This window comes from Ixodes scapularis, unplaced genomic scaffold (genome assembly GCF_016920785.2).
Source record: "Ixodes scapularis isolate PalLabHiFi unplaced genomic scaffold, ASM1692078v2 PGA_scaffold3__209_contigs__length_174095766, whole genome shotgun sequence".
Taxonomy (NCBI): domain Eukaryota; kingdom Metazoa; phylum Arthropoda; class Arachnida; order Ixodida; family Ixodidae; genus Ixodes; species Ixodes scapularis.
The window spans coordinates 155626583-155638519 of NW_024609868.1; positions in this window are offsets into that span (position 1 = coordinate 155626583).

The following is an 11937-nucleotide window of genomic DNA, read 5'->3' on the forward strand; positions in this document are numbered from 1 at the left end:
TGAGGTCACGTAGCCAATGTTAACACCTCGTTAAGGATGTTAACACATGCTTAAAAAGGTGTTAACAGCCGATGTTATCACTCACGTACGCGGCGCGTGTCAGAAGCGTGGGAAAGACACGTACAGGGATGTCATCAGCACGGCTCCCATCACGTGATTCTAACCACGTGATTTCCCCGGGTTCGAGTTGCGTCCGACAGAGGGCGCTACGTGATGTCACATAGGATTCGTGTTGCGTCCGACAGAGGGCGCTCACGTGATGGTCACGTGACATTATTTGAATCTCTGCGCGGTAAATGGCTTTTATTCGCTAAAAAAGGCTCTGCGGCGGCTGGGGATCGACCTCGCTACCTTGTACATAGGAGCCCGACACTCTACCCCCTGAGCTAGAAGCACATTGCTTCCCAGAGGGCTTAACTCGTCTTAGTTGTCCGTGTGTGTGTGCAAACCAGATCACGTGCTTTCCCGCTACCTGGCTTTTGTAATACGATTGAAAAACAGGATACGACATTGCCGCAGGTCATGTGACGATGGTCGTGTAATATTATTTGCATCGCCGGGCTCTAGCGCTGTTCGTCGTCTTATCACGTGATTTCGCGCGATTCAAACGCTGCTCGCGGACTCGTAGCCTCATGGCGCCCCCTTAGCTGATGCATTTGGGGTCTTCGACCCGCTAAATTTGGGCATCATGTGACGGTCCCAAATAGCAGCAGCTGGGTCCCGCTAAATGAGGTGACGGTAAAAGTTTGGAGCTCGCGGATCGTAATATATATTGATCCAGCGTAAAGCTTTAAAGTAGCCCTGGTAAAATTTGGGGCCAGCTCGTAAAACTTTGCAAAAAACCCAGCGAATCTTGGGAATAGGCGCCATCTAGTGTTCAAATAGTGAAGTGGTTGTCGTCAAAATGTGGTGCCATCTGGTGGTAAAAGCTTCGACCCGCTATAAACTTTGGATGTCATGTGACGGTCCAATTAGCATGAGCTAGGTGCCGCTAAGTTTGGGGTGAGGTGACGGTAAAACTTTGAAGCTGACGGACCGTGTTAAGTTTTGGTCCAGCGTAGAGCTTTGAAGTGGACCTGTTGGGGGGGGGCAAAGTCTTGAAACTCACAGACCGTGCTGCTGGACCCAGTGATTTGTTTTGAAAAGACACCATCGAGCGTTAGAACTTTGCAGTGCTCATCGCTAAAATTGCTGACATATGGTGGTAAAAGCTTCGACCCGCTAAATTTGGGTGTCATCTGAATATTCCCTTAGCACCAGCTGGGTGCCGCTAAATTTTTAGCTGGGGTCACGGTAAAACTTTGAAGTTCACAGGCCGTGCTACATCTTCGCCCCAGCGTAAAGCATTCAAGTGGCCCTGCTAAATATTGGGTTCCAGCGTAAACTTTGAAAAGCTCACAGACCGTGCTGGACCCAGTGAATCTTGGGATAGGAGTCTTCTAGGGTTAGAAATTTGAAGCGCACATCGCTAAAATTGCTCACCTCTGGTGGTAGAAGCTTCAACCCGGTAAATTTGGGCGTTACGTACTTAGCACACGTGGCAAGCTGTATCCACCTAATTTCGAGGGGTGACGGTAAAATTTTGAAGCTCACGGACCGTGCTAAGCTCAGACCCAGCGTACAGTTTTCAGGTAGCACTGACATATTTTGGGGGGCTAGCGGTGTGGGTGTGACCTTCCGACATCTTTTGCGGAAAAGGTGAATTGCTTGTATTTCCAAGGCGCGCTCATCCATATTTTCGCGCTCGCGCAAGTCCGGGCTTTGTGCGGATAAGTTGCCAATTCCGTTTGTACATGGCGCGCGCACCTGAATCCCTTAGCTGGCGGGAACGTTTAGCATTATCGCGCGACATCTCTCGCTAATTTTAGCGTCAGCTTGGTAGATGGCGTCAACTCTCTCTCGCGCGCGCGTGACATCTCTCGCTAATTTTAGCGTCATCTATAGCCGCTGACCGGAGCAGTGTGGGAAATGGAACGGAGCGTCGCGCGCATCCATACGCGCTAAAGAAGAGACTGATATGGTGTTTCATTTTTTTTTTTCTCGTTCGCTCTTAGAACACGCACACTTATAAATTTAGATACGGCGTTTAAATTCAATCTACGCAACAAAGACATCATTGGAAATACTTTCCCCAAAAAATGTATACAAAAGAAGCAGTTTCAAGACAAATCCGAGGCAACAAAGTTGTGAAACGGCATCTCACGAGCAAGGCGCGATACAGTCCAAAATATTCACGCGGTCAGGATCTTCGACGAGGAGAAAGATCGCTCGCTTCCGTACACTATCGGATTATAGAAAGAAAAAAATGTACAACAATACAAGATGTTTCAAGACATAGCGACGGCGAAAAGTTTGGGAAATGACATCTCGCGAGCAACAGTCTAAAAAATATTTACAAAGTCAGGGCGTGCGATGAGGATATGAAGATCGCTTGGTTCCGGAAACGCTCTTTTGGCAGGCGCAGCTTTGTGGGGGATCCTCTCCAGCCTGGACCGACAGATGGCATACCGAAAGCTGTAAAGAAAATCCGATAGGGCGTGCAAGTTGATAGGCTTTTCTTTTACACACCGAACGCATTGACATTTTTCCGCCCTTTTTCCAACCAATGTCGGCGAACGCGTTTCTGCCAAGTCATCCTTTAGATACAACTGTGTAACGTTCTAGGCGGATTTCTCACCGATGAGGAGGTGACACGAAGTATCAGCTGTCATTCGCTGTCCACATAGTCATCCTCCACACCGCTATCGTCATCTGAGGAAAGAAAAAGAAAAGTGGATGAAGCTATCAAGCTGTACATACGTGACTCACCAGTCCGCACTGGCAGCAGGTGCTCAGCCGCTATCAGATGATCCCGCACAAATTCTCGCACCTGCTGCGTCGCCTCGGCCGCCTCGGCAGCCTCGCGGGATCCACCCAACCCAGCCCAAAACTGTAGAGTCCGGAAGCGGGCCGTCAATTGTTGTACGAGGTCAGAGGGTGAAAAATACGATAAAAGCATCCCGCAAGGGCAGATATGCTCACCGAAGGCGACCGCAAGGATCGCCGACATTTGCATCGCCAAGTATGCAAATAGAGGTGGTTGTATATCTCTCCCGGGATCAACTTCTTCCTCGTCCCAGTTTTCTCCTTCACCCGAGCCGTAGTCGTGGAGGAGTTGCGGATTGACAAACGCAATAATCTCCTCCAAAGACCGAGGGTTTCTTTGCCGAAAACGCTCGATGAAGTGAGAATGTACAACATCAAAGACTCGCTGTCCCTCCTCTGCCATCTTTAAAACGACGGGGTAGTTATCGGGCTGCCTTTGGGTAGTGCGACAGCGAGTAAGTTTCTACCCCTATTTTATACAAACCTTCTCCTTAGGTGCAATACGTGCTTCTTGGAAGTACATGCAAATGAGATCCAGATAGTTAGCGTCGCATGAAGGTTGTTAACGTCTCACACGTCTGCAACAAGCGCCCATCGAGGAAGCGCGCGCGCGGTATATCTCGAAATCGCGACCTTGAAGCGGTTTGACTGGTTTTTTTACTTCTTTCCAAACACTGTCTCGTTCAGCTGGTTAATCGAAATCGCGTTTTATTTGCTAATAAGACAATTTGTTTCAGAATGTGGTCATCAACAGGAGGTTTTTCACGTCTCACACGTCTGCAACACGCGCCCATCGAGCAAGCGTGCGCGCGGTATATCTCGAAATAGCGACCTTGAAGCAGTTTGACTGGTTTTTTACTTCTTTCCACACACTGTATCGTTTAGCTGGTTAATCAAAATCGCGTTTTCTTCGCTAATAAGCCATTCTGTTTCAGAATGTGGTCATCAAGAGGGAGAAAAATCACCTCGGTCCGGCATCACACCGTTCTTGCACAGCAAGCTCTAAACTCCTATCCTTCTCCTGGCTAATAGGACTTTTTTTTTTTTGTTTCGATATCTGAAAAGCTCACCGATACCTAGAAAATTCGTCACTTGATCGTCGAATACCTAAGAATATCGTTTAGCCACCTCGTACCCGTCATGGTTACTCGTAACCTGTGTTCTCCCGACGACCGACAGCATTGTTACAGTGCAGACCCGCGCAAGTTCACCTAGCCTTGGTTCACAACGTGACTCCCTCGCCATGCATTCCGCTTTACGAAAGTGTCTGCGCTCTTCATAATTATGTGGCTCAGAGCGAGTTACACTTACACGCAAGGGATACAGAGGCGTACGACCTGTCCTCCTTTTTTTTTAGGCAGCATGCAGAGCATATGTCATACGTGCTGAGACATTTTGTGACACTCACGGTCGAGCTGGGGCGTCTCCTTCCTGACGACGCCATTGATGTGTCTGTACACGGTTGGAGCATTTTCAGGAGCAAGGCTCGCTATTTTCTTTTGTCGGGATCAAAGTTGGTACAATTAGCTTGGAACGATTCCTTCCTCCGACCGTTGGTTGCGAAAATATTTCTCTGCCGAAGCAACTCGCCTCAAAGCAATGCCTCGTCGGCGTCAGTGAGCGTCTTCACAAATCTGAAAGAGACATGTGCTTTGTGTTTGAGCGAAAACAATTGTATCTCATTGAATGTGTTTGGTTAGGACAGCGAAAAACTTTGCCTCCACGCTGAAGGTAGCTGATGACGATTTGGACCAGCATGTCGATCATCTCCTTGTTGAGAACCATTTTGTGGACATTACAAGCTTTGGGAGACTTTTTTTTTTTTATTAAAGACAGAAAGACAAAAAAATTAAAAACCGCCCGCCTGTCGCAACATTTTTTTTTTTTTTTCAATCGTGTTTGACGCGCGCAGACACGTTTCAACCTGTTCTTGGGGGTAGCCAGCCCGCGGCCGCGGGTTTCAAAGGAGCTGGGAAATGTCTTAAATGTTGTTTCAACCTGTTCTTGGGGGTAGCCAGCCCGCGGCCGCGGGTTTCAAAGGAGCTGGGAAATGTCTTAAATGTTGTTTCAACCTGTTCTTGGGGGTAGCCAGCCCGCGGCCGCGGGTTTCAAAGGAGCTGGGAAATGTCTTAAATGTTGTTTCAACCTGTTCTTGGGGGTAGCCAGCCCGCGGCCGCGGGTTTCAAAGGAGCTGGGAAATGTCTTAAAACCCGCTCAAACACAAAGCACATGTCTCTTTCAGATTTGTGAAGACGCTCACTGACGCCGACGAGGCATTGCTTTGAGGCGAGTTGCTTCGGCAGAGAAATATTTTCGCAACCAACGGTCGGAGGAAGGAATCGTTCCAAGCTAATTGTACCAACTTTGATCCCGACAAAAGAAAATAGCGAGCCTTGCTCCTGAAAATGCTCCAACCGTGTACAGACACATCAATGGCGTCGTCAGGAAGGAGACGCCCCAGCTCGACCGTGAGTGTCACAAAATGTCTCAGCACGTATGACATATGCTCTGCATGCTGCCTAAAAAAAAAGGAGGACAGGTCGTACGCCTCTGTATCCCTTGCGTGTAAGTGTAACTCGCTCTGAGCCACATAATTATGAAGAGCGCAGACACTTTCGTAAAGCGGAATGCATGGCGAGGGAGTCACGTTGTGAACCAAGGCTAGGTGAACTTGCGCGGGTCTGCACTGTAACAATGCTGTCGGTCGTCGGGAGAACACAGGTTACGAGTAACCATGACGGGTACGAGGTGGCTAAACGATATTCTTAGGTATTCGACGATCAAGTGACGAATTTTCTAGGTATCGGTGAGCTTTTCAGATATCGAAACAAAAAAAAAAAAGTCCTATTAGCCAGGAGAAGGATAGGAGTTTAGAGCTTGCTGTGCAAGAACGGTGTGATGCCGGACCGAGGTGATTTTTCTCCCTCTTGATGACCACATTCTGAAACAGAATGGCTTATTAGCGAAGAAAACGCGATTTTGATTAACCAGCTAAACGATACAGTGTGTGGAAAGAAGTAAAAAACCAGTCAAACTGCTTCAAGGTCGCTATTTCGAGATATACCGCGCGCACGCTTGCTCGATGGGCGCGTGTTGCAGACGTGTGAGACGTGAAAAACCTCCTGTTGATGACCACATTCTGAAACAAATTGTCTTATTAGCAAATAAAACGCGATTTCGATTAACCAGCTGAACGAGACAGTGTTTGGAAAGAAGTAAAAAAACCAGTCAAACCGCTTCAAGGTCGCGATTTCGAGATATACCGCGCGCGCGCTTCCTCGATGGGCGCTTGTTGCAGACGTGTGAGACGTTAACAACCTTCATGCGACGCTAACTATCTGGATCTCATTTGCATGTACTTCCAAGAAGCACGTATTGCACCTAAGGAGAAGGTTTGTATAAAATAGGGGTAGAAACTTACTCGCTGTCGCACTACCCAAAGGCAGCCCGATAACTACCCCGTCGTTTTAAAGATGGCAGAGGAGGGACAGCGAGTCTTTGATGTTGTACATTCTCACTTCATCGAGCGTTTTCGGCAAAGAAACCCTCGGTCTTTGGAGGAGATTATTGCGTTTGTCAATCCGCAACTCCTCCACGACTACGGCTCGGGTGAAGGAGAAAACTGGGACGAGGAAGAAGTTGATCCCGGGAGAGATATACAACCACCTCTATTTGCATACTTGGCGATGCAAATGTCGGCGATCCTTGCGGTCGCCTTCGGTGAGCATATCTGCCCTTGCGGGATGCTTTTATCGTATTTTTCACCCTCTGACCTCGTACAACAATTGACGGCCCGCTTCCGGACTCTACAGTTTTGGGCTGGGTTGGGTGGATCCCGCGAGGCTGCCGAGGCGGCCGAGGCGACGCAGCAGGTGCGAGAATTTGTGCGGGATCATCTGATAGCGGCTGAGCACCTGCTGCCAGTGCGGACTGGTGAGTCACGTATGTACAGCTTGATAGCTTCATCCACTTTTCTTTTTCTTTCCTCAGATGACGATAGCGGTGTGGAGGATGACTATGTGGACAGCGAATGACAGCTGATACTTCGTGTCACCTCCTCATCGGTGAGAAATCCGCCTAGAACGTTACACAGTTGTATCTAAAGGATGACTTGGCAGAAACGCGTTCGCCGACATTGGTTGGAAAAAGGGCGGAAAAATGTCAATGCGTTCGGTGTGTAAAAGAAAAGCCTATCAACTTGCACGCCCTATCGGATTTTCTTTACAGCTTTCGGTATGCCATCTGTCGGTCCAGGCTGGAGAGGATCCCCCACAAAGCTGCGCCTGCCAAAAGAGCGTTTCCGGAACCAAGCGATCTTCATATCCTCATCGCACGCCCTGACTTTGTAAATATTTTTTAGACTGTTGCTCGCGAGATGTCATTTCCCAAACTTTTCGCCGTCGCTATGTCTTGAAACATCTTGTATTGTTGTACATTTTTTTCTTTCTATAATCCGATAGTGTACGGAAGCGAGCGATCTTTCTCCTCGTCGAAGATCCTGACCGCGTGAATATTTTGGACTGTATCGCGCCTTGCTCGTGAGATGCCGTTTCACAACTTTGTTGCCTCGGATTTGTCTTGAAACTGCTTCTTTTGTATACATTTTTTGGGGAAAGTATTTCCAATGATGTCTTTGTTGCGTAGATTGAATTTAAACGCCGTATCTAAATTTATAAGTGTGCGTGTTCTAAGAGCGAACGAGAAAAAAAAAATGAAACACCATATCAGTCTCTTCTTTAGCGCGTATGGATGCGCGACGCTCCGTTCCATTTCCCACACTGCTCCGGTCAGCAGCTATAGATGACGCTAAAATTAGCGAGAGATGTCACGCGCGCGCGAGAGAGAGTTGACGCCATCTACCAAGCTGACGCTAAAATTAGCGAGAGATGTCGCGCGATAATGCTAAACGTTCCCGCCAGCTAAGGGATTCAGGTGCGCGCGCCATGTACAAACGGAATTGGCAACTTATCCGCACAAAGCCCGGACTTGCGCGAGCGCGAAAATATGGATGAGTGCGCCTTGGAAATACAAGCAATTCACCTTTTCCGCAAAAGATGTCGGAAGGTCACACCCACACCGCTAGCCCCCCAAAATATGTCAGTGCTACCTGAAAACTGTACGCTGGGTCTGAGCTTAGCACGGTCCGTGAGCTTCAAAATTTTACCGTCACCCCTCGAAATTAGGTGGATACAGCTTGCCACGTGTGCTAAGTACGTAACGCCCAAATTTACCGGGTTGAAGCTTCTACCACCAGAGGTGAGCAATTTTAGCGATGTGCGCTTCAAATTTCTAACCCTAGAAGACTCCTATCCCAAGATTCACTGGGTCCAGCACGGTCTGTGAGCTTTTCAAAGTTTACGCTGGAACCCAATATTTAGCAGGGCCACTTGAATGCTTTACGCTGGGGCGAAGATGTAGCACGGCCTGTGAACTTCAAAGTTTTACCGTGACCCCAGCTAAAAATTTAGCGGCACCCAGCTGGTGCTAAGGGAATATTCAGATGACACCCAAATTTAGCGGGTCGAAGCTTTTACCACCATCTGTCAGCAATTTTAGCGATGAGCACTGCAAAGTTCTAACGCTCGATGGTGTCTTTTCAAAACAAATCACTGGGTCCAGCAGCACGGTCTGTGAGTTTCAAGACTTTGCCCCTCCAACAGGTCCACTTCAAAGCTCTACGCTGGACCAAAACTTAACACGGTCCGTCAGCTTCAAAGTTTTACCGTCACCTCACCCCAAACTTAGCGGCACCTAGCTCATGCTAATTGGACCGTCACATGACATCCAAAGTTTATAGCGGGTCGAAGCTTTTACCACCAGATGGCACCACATTTTGACGACAACCACTTCACTATTTGAACACTAGATGGCGCCTATTCCCAAGATTCGCTGGGTTTTTTGCAAAGTTTTACGAGCTGGCCCCAAATTTTAGCAGGGCTACTTTAAAGCTTTACGCTGGATCAATATATATCACGATCCGCGAGCTCCAAACTTTTACCGTCACCTCATTTAGCGGGACCCAGCTGCTGCTATTTGGGACCGTCACATGATGCCCAAATTTAGCGGGTCGAAGACCCCAAATGCATCAGCTAAGGGGGCGCCATGAGGCTACGAGTCCGCGAGCAGCGTTTGAATCGCGCGAAATCACGTGATAAGACGACGAACAGCGCTAGAGCCCGGCGATGCAAATAATATTACACGACCATCGTCACATGACCTGCGGCAATGTCGTATCCTGTTTTTCAATCGTATTACAAAAGCCAGGTAGCGGGAAAGCACGTGATCTGGTTTGCACACACACACGGACAACTAAGACGAGTTAAGCCCTCTGGGAAGCAATGTGCTTCTAGCTCAGGGGGTAGAGTGTCGGGCTCCTATGTACAAGGTAGCGAGGTCGATCCCCAGCCGCCGCAGAGCCTTTTTTAGCGAATAAAAGCCATTTACCGCGCAGAGATTCAAATAATGTCACGTGACCATCACGTGAGCGCCCTCTGTCGGACGCAACACGAATCCTATGTGACATCACGTGAGCGCCCTCTGTCGGACGCAACTCGAACCCGGGGAAATCACGTGGTTAGAATCACGTGATGGGAGCCGTGCTGATGACATCCCTGTACGTGTCTTTCCCACGCTTCTGACACGCGCCGCGTACGTGACTGATAACATCGGCTGTTAACACCTTTTTAAGCATGTGTTAACATCCTTAACGAGGTGTTAACATTGGCTACGTGACCTCACACCTATACCGCGTACGTGACTCGAGGGCGGGACCTCGATGGGCTCCGATTGGTCACTGGAATGGGAGAGAGGGAAAGGGCCCCGCCCCACTGCTCTGTGATTGGTGGGATTGGGGTAGGCCCCGCCCTGCTGCGATGTGATTGGTCGGATCGGGCCCCGCCCACAGGGCAACGCCCCTAGCAACGGGCAACGCCCCTAGCAACGGTTTGTTTACAAGTTGGCCTAACTGGTACACTTTTACTACTACTCCCGGTATATATAAACAGTAAATGTAAAAATAAAAATATTAGCCTTTCAATGTCACTACGCTGGTCCCAAAATTGATAACTAAAACAACATATATTAAGTATGTAGCAATGCAGTTGTATTTAATTTCTTTCTGCAATCTCCTTTTTTTTACCATAACGAGATTTAACTAATTCCTTGTCTGTTTACGGCGGCAGTGGGAGCGGTCTGGTTACGGATATAAAATAGGTGACTTTTTATGGCTCCGTCTGATGTCAGGAGCAGTGTGCCCTTTTCCTGAAGATTGAGTTTTTCATGCTTAAAGGTCCATGGATGCTGATATTTATTGAACAAGGCTTTTTAGGACTGTGCCGCGGGAAGCTGTGTTTCAAGACACTGAATTAGATACTTTTACAGAGCAAAAGCGACTTAAGTAGCAGCCTTGTGCTAGTGTGCCAAAAAGGCAACGTCCTCCGAAGGCAACATGCGCTCTTGCCACAAAAGAGTCCTCATCAGTTGGGGAGTTTTATTTTCCGCAGTGACACAAATGTGCTGTATCCTCTTGTTTTACACAATGTGCGTTTAGTGCTGAAAAAAAAAGATAGAGAATTCATAATCCCACACAAAGCAAACACCCAGATTAATGACGGCGGTTGTAGCATTACAAGAGACGAACTGCCTTTGGTGTTACAATGGCTTAAAATGTTCTATAATTCTGATCGTAGTCATCCGAGCATATATTGAATACTGGCTCCACGGCTTCGGGGGTGCGTTGGTTCATGCCGTCGATATATGTGGCCTGCAGCAAACGTGCTCAGCCACAATGTTTGAATTACCAAAACGGTGCATCTCCGAGGCAATGCAGGCGTTAGCCGCAGATATGCTAGGTAAGTCTGGCCGAAACTGTATACCATCTTGACATCTGCCTGATATAATAGTACAGATGTTTTCAGTTTATATATTTTGTAAATTAGTTTGATTCTTCCACGAGTGTTTGTTTTACTGAAGTATTTATTAGAATCTTACGGACAAACTTACGCGCGGTCATATAGGCACTGCCATCTTGGAATCTTGTGAAGTGTTTGCCATTAGCTGGCTTCAGTTCTTCTTTCCGCTTACCCCTGTACGGCTTGTCAAATGCGTTCTATTCGTGGTTTTCGACGCTGTTCAAGAAATTTGTTGCGTTACTTTGTAAATTATCGTCTAATATTTTTTTTTTTAAATTTAATTTTATTCTATTATAATGTGCACAGTGTTTACTGTTGACTGGGACATAATCTTTCATATTTTTAACTCGGTGTACTACATATTTATGGCATTGAATATGAAGCAGCTTAATTGACACCCACTGGATAGATAGATGATTGCAAAACCATTTGCAATAAAACGTTAAATGTGTTTATGGCCCTGCATTTGGGATCTTGCTTAATGGTGGGAAAAACGGTCAGCGTTAGATTTCACTGTGTGTGTCCTTGATCGTTTATTTTTATTCGTTGTTTAATCTTCCATTTCGCTCACTCAGCGTTTCTATATTTTGCTAAGAGGGATCTCTTTAAATCTGGGGGTTGCGTATACCTTTTCAGAGTGACATTGTTATCTGTAGAGTAAACAAAGGGCGTCTTTCACTGCCAAAGCTCAATGATATTCATGCATATTGTTTTATTATTTGTAGTCACGTATATATGTGCTGTGTTCTTAGCTGCGATTAAGATAAATTTTGGATGCAATTGCTAACTTCAAAGGCTTGCGATTGCTGAAGGTTATAGATGTGTGTTATACTAGAGGGCATTCAGTCCCCCCCCCCCCCCTTGCAGACACAAAATATTAAAGTTTAGAATTTTGTGTTTGCTGCTCCTCACCCCAACGGCGATTGCTTTGGGTGTTGATACTGTTTGGCCATACATGCATGATGGGTGCAACAAATTAATTTCGTGGATGATCCTACTTGCTTTCGCCCATTCTTTCACAATTCCTGACTGAAGAAACACTTCAAATATTGGAAACAAAATACATCCAGAAATTGAGAAAATTTTTTTAGATGGACGTGAAAAAATTATGCCGTAGGTTATCATAAAACCTTAAACATGACAATGAAAACGTGTTACCGGG